This window comes from Protomyctophum bolini, assembly GCF_963924005.1.
Source record: "Protomyctophum bolini genome assembly, chromosome: 23".
Lineage (NCBI taxonomy): Eukaryota > Metazoa > Chordata > Actinopteri > Myctophiformes > Myctophidae > Protomyctophum > Protomyctophum bolini.
The window spans coordinates 28,892,648-28,898,517 of record NC_137884.1 but is presented as its reverse complement, the minus strand read 5'-3'; the positions used below and the strand labels follow the sequence as shown (position 1 = coordinate 28,898,517).

Sequence of the window (5,870 nt, the reverse complement as noted above, 5' to 3'; positions counted from 1 at the left end):
TAAGAATTGAACAGGGCTTGAATGGTTAAGAGCATGCTGTGTGGATTGAATCAGATTTTACAGAGGCCAGTTTTGAATTGCAGCCATCCGTAGGTGCCCTTTGAGAGCGGTTTTGAAGGAGTCAAGGGATTCACATGTCTTAATGACTGTTGGTAGGGCGTTCCACATTTTGGTGGCATAGGAGCGAAAAGAATTTAGTCCCTTGTTTGTGCCGAATCTGGGTTGTACATGGTTCGTTGCACTGCCTCTGGTGTTGTGGGTGTGGACTTCGTTTACATTAAGGAAGTATTTAGACAGGTACATGGGTATCTTAGTGAAGTATTTAGACAGGTACATGGGTACCGTATCTTGGTGGTGTATCGAATCTTGTGGACCAGAACCCATTGCAAGATGCTGTACTCTGTCGTCGACCCTAAGCCATCGCAGCCTGTCAAAGTGGGCAGGGGTGAGGTGGGTTCGGGGGGTGAGGCCAAGTAGGAGCCTGACCAGTTTGTTTTGGGAGGTCTGGAGCCTTGTTTTAAGGGCCTTTGAGGTGCTGTGGTACCAAGAGGTGGATGCATAGTCAAAGGAAGCAGTGAATAGGATAACTAAATGTCACATTAACCCATTCTGACCGGGCACCCATTTTGGTGTTGGCATCATGTTATGCTTTAGCTATTGAAAAATAGCAGATCTACAAGCTCATAGCGCGCCACCGAGTGGCGCGATACGAGCTTGTAGGTCTGCTATTTTTGAAAAATTCGAAGAACGACTGACATTTTTAGAATCTGATCTCAGGTCAGAATGGGTTCATCAGACCAGTGTGTGTCCAGTGGAAACCTCGTATGAATCTGATCTCAGGTCAGAATGGGTTAATAGAGTCCTGTGATGTAAGCGGTCGTATGCCAGAGAATATTAATTGGGCTTAACTCAACTTCAAGATGCTGCATGTCTTACATGCTGTACAACAGCTGTACATACTAAATTAATCTTTCTAAACTGTTTGTAAACCCTGCATGTCAAAATACAGAAAGTACAGTAGGCTACTCCTCTGAGAGTGTTTTATAATTCTGGACTTTTGGTCAAAGGTTTTGGACGTGGCTGGTCAGATATTTGGGTGTTCTTTTCAAATTGGTTCCAAGAATTCCGTTTTGAATTTCCTTTGGGCTTAGAAATACTCACGTGCCCATGTGTACTTTAATACTTTGGATATCTGACGTCAGTTAACCAAAGCATCTCAGAGACCAGTGGCGGGGAAAATAACGCAATTAAATTTACTTAAAAGTACAAAAGGATTTGTATCAAAATGTAAGTACCAACAGTGTAGAATGTATTCAATATTTGTATAAAAGAAATCATTTGAAAATAGCAGCTGCTACACAGCGAGTGACTGTGAGATTTTCTATTTCCAAATGTATAGGCTGGAGTGCTCAGTGTATATTTAGAAATAATCTAAATCTACAAAAGTAACTAAAGTAAAGTAAAGTAAAGTAACTAGTAGGTAAAGCAACAAAAAATAAAATACAGCGGCGTAAAGGTAGGCCTATATTTGCCTCTAAAATGTAGTGGAGTAGAAGTATTGAAAATAATCCAGTAAAGTAAAATTAAATCCTAAAATGTGGTTCCATTCCTGGAAGAGACTGCTTCACTCATTCTTTGTCCACATTGCCAAAGGCTTGTTTTAATGTTTAAAAAAATAAAAAAGTACAAAATGTGTCAGTTCTTTACAAATATAAATAGGGCCTAATTTATGCAGGAAAAAATAAATAAATCATCACTTACATATATATGCATATTCAGAACCCTGTGTTTGACAAAAGTACGAGGAGAAGAAAGTGCAAGACATTATTCCAATGTAAATTGACAACCCCAGTGTGCTTAAGTTTGCTTTAGATACCCGAGACTCCTGGACAAAAATATTCCCGAATCATCAGAAATTGTGGAAAATAGCTGATAATAAACGCCCGCAAAACGTTGCATGATCACCATGCTGGTAGACTTAAGCTGTTTTCACTGGGGTTTTTTTTTTTTTTTACAGTACAGATACAGAACTTAGTTCATCTCCATCTGCCATATTGTCCAGTAGACTGTTAGTTGACTTGTGGGACAAACCCTGTGTTTTCTCCCAACCTCCCATCATGTGCCGATGCATTTGACCACCGGTGCTGACCGTCTCCGGTTGCTTGAAGGTCGCGCTCCGTCCGTCCGTCTGCTCGGCTCTGTGTTTCCTCCTTGGACAAACAGGAGGCCGCCGAAGGAGTCCAGCGCTCGCAGGATGACCGCGAAGACGGTGAGCGCCGTCCCGAGGACATACAGCTTCAGAATGGCCGATAGCATCGCTGCTCCTGTGAAAGGAAACGACGGCGATCGTTACGTTAGTGAGGTCAGCTTTTAGAATACACAGACACGGACCGTTGCGCTTCATTGATATACAGACTTATAGCATGTCACGTAGACAGCACTATAATTGCATTGTATGTATGTAGTCATAGCACGTCTTAGTACATAATATGTACTGTTAGCCCATTTGCTCGTCTAAATTTGACGTAAATTGTCCTTTTTGATTGATTGATTGAAATATTTATTAACAGTTTGTAGAATTACAGTAACATTTCAAGCACAAACTCAATACAGAGACTGTTAACTGTGAGTGGACGACCCAATTAAGCATTACACTTGTTTACAACAGGGTCCACCATGTTCAATTCATCAAAACATTTAGAGACGTACAAATAGACACTTCTATGTAGTTAAAGAACAGAACATGAAGTCATCATAAAGGAAGCAAAAAGGGAAAAGAAACATATACAGTGAGGGGAAAAGGGGGGGGATTTGTCACTTTGCATGTAGCCTAATTATATTTGTTTTGAGCGCCCATCAAAAAGAGAGATGTGCCTGGCAGGGAAAAGGGCGCACCTTCCATGATGTCATGAGTCATACGTCACTGAGCATCAAAGGTAGGTCTACTGAAACAAGACCCGCCCACCTCAGACATCAGCGTTCATTCAGCAACATTATGGAAATTGCAAAACATATAATTGTCCCGGGGGAAATCACCCGTGTTTAGTGTTCTATATAGGGTTAACCTGGAGAAACTTAATCAGAGATTACAGTCAATCTGAAAGAAAACGCGTGCAGTTGTCCTCAAGCGACACTGTAGTAGGCTACAGTACGGTAAGTAGCCTGTAGCCGCCTACAATACCTTGACGAGTCACTGAAGTGTTGACAAAACACAGACTACGCCAACATAATAATAACAATCGATTTACGCGTAGCTGTGGATCACGTAAATACGCACGAATGCATACTAGCCATATAGCCTACATCGACACGTACACACGTGGACTGGATTGTCATCATAGAGCAAAAACATACCAGATCGATCGCTCCACGCTGCTTTCTCTCCAAATTCCAATGATCGTATGTATTAGCCCCTTTTATAATTGTGGCAACTTTGGCAAGTGACTGCTTATTGTTCCTTTAAAAAAAAGAAGAAATCTTTCAGATTGTACCGTGTATGCGGAGCCGGGGAGCCCTATCTTCTGTTCTTTCTCTCTCTGTCTACCGAAAAGTTTACCGTCTGCAGTCAGAGCTCTGATCGAACTAGCTTCAGCTAGTAGTAGCACTGACTAGTGACTAGTGAGTGAGACAGAATGCGTGCCGTAAATCTGTTGCGTAATGCGTAACGGTGACCAGCTCACCTCATACACATACACGTCACACAGTGGGAATTCCCTGGACCCTAGAGGACTTGTCTGAATCAATCAAAGTCGACGCTACTGTTTAATTTCAATTGGACCTCCCTTCGGAAGGGACCCTTCCCCCAAAAGATAACTCTGATGTACAAAACCGAAAGGGTCCATAGCCCCCCAACCACTTAATTGGTTCATATTGCACCCCAGACAGAGACAGACACAAGGAATTAAGGAAAACCCTCAACCCCTCCCATGCACCCATCATAGTAGGCTACCATACTGCTCAGTGACATTGCATAACATAGAGTATAGTAAGATGAAATGTTGTCATGGAAAACAAAATATTAAGCACTTCAAATGTGATGATGATAGACAGTCGACCACATCCTGTCCATTAGGTGCTTCTATTAAACAAGGGGCATCCCAAACACCTTTATTTTTTAAAGTAGGCTAACTTATTCTCTCGAGGTGAAGTGTAGTATGTGTAATAAATAGGCGTCATTTCATTTAACCAATGCAGATCTGGCTCTTCCTTCCAGTGTGATCATATCATAATAACATGAATAACTTAACTAAATTAAGACAGAAATGAATAATACAACAAACAGGTTTTGGAAGTTTTTTATATTTTTGACAATTTCATTTAACACCACCATCCTGGTGATGATAACCCATTGATTGATTGAAATATTGAAATATTTATTAACAGTTTGCAGAATTACAGTAACATTTCAAGCACAAACTCAATACAAAGAGTGGACGACCCAATTAAGCATTACACTTGTTTACACAACAGGGTCCACCTTGTTCAATTCATCAAAACATTTAGAGACGTATACAAATAGACACTTCTATAGAGTTAAAGAACAGAACAGGAATTCATCATAAAGGAGGTAAAAAGGGAAAAGAAACATATACAGTGAGGGGGAAAAAGATTCGCCTTAACATGCTCGCCCTCATTTTGTTCTTCCTACCACTTGGTTGGGCGGTTCTTGCATTCTTGCATAAGGTTAGAAATAAGTTTAGTGTTATATTATATAGTCATGGTTTTACCGAGGTTAACTTTAGGAATAGGTTCAGGTTTTGCCCCCATTTTACTGCGGTTAAGGTTTATGGAGAATTCCATACTAAAAGGCTTTCTTACCTTTATTTGTAGTTGTTATTACGTCCCCACCAAAGAGGTCCAGGTGTTATTTTGTGCAAAAACTCCTTATTGGCTATTTCCCCTACCATAAGCCCTAAATGAATTGCATTGCATTGAATGGGAATTGAATGGGGGCTATGGGGTGTTGTGCTAATTCGCTTATTTCCATCGAAAGAAGTAGTAAAGTGTGCCGCTTGGGATATTATTACTTGCGCAAGCAGAGCGCGCAAGTAATCATTTCGCTTGGTCTCTTCGAAGTGAAGCCAAGTCTTCTTCAACTGTAAGTCTGTGCCTGGTTTGCTGGGACTAGTTACAAGTTACAACATTACGTCATATACACACCATGTACTCTGGTCCCAGTTCTCAACGATGACGTAATGTTGTAACTGGTCCCAGCAAACCAGGCACAGACTTACGGTTGAAAAAAACTTGGCTTCACTTTTTGGAACCAAGTAACCACAGTATACTGCTAATCAAATTACAACTACATACTCTGTATGTAGTTGTAATGTGATTTGTAATTTGTAAATCTGTGCCTGGTCTGCTGGGACCAGACTACACAGATGACCATATCTCTTACGTCATCACTGAGAGCTAGTCATACATATACACACCGTGTACTCTGGTCCCAGCTCTCAACGATGACGTAATGTGGTATCTGGTGGGACCAGATTACACAGATGATACTGAGATACAAATCCAACTACAGATTTCGGAAGTATTTTAGATCATGTATATTTCAACAAATTTGAAAGTATTATTACAGAAATTGAAGTTAGAGACACATATTACTCTGATCATGATTTAGTATTAATATCACTATAGTACAAAATGAAATACATTTAAAACAATTGACAATTTACAATAAGTAATAAAATAATTATACTGTATAATATATTTTAGTTTATATACCAGTTTATATACATTTTTTTTCATCACATATCAATGATTCATTTTTCTGTAAAAAAGTAGTTAGGTAGCAAATAGTTAGACGTAATGATTATACATTTCAAACGTTCCTTCACAGAGATACTGAGATGTGATAGTTTCCA

General features: G+C 40.0%; 1 long non-coding RNA gene across 1 annotated transcript; it reads left to right on the top strand.

Annotated features, from left to right (window-relative positions):
* Positions 1–1,014, top strand: LOC308310528. Its single transcript, XR_013963512.1, has 3 exons — positions 1–40; positions 563–593; positions 846–1,014. It is a non-coding gene; the product is annotated as an uncharacterized lncRNA (long non-coding RNA).
* The last annotated feature ends 4,856 nt before the right edge of the window (positions 1,015–5,870 follow it).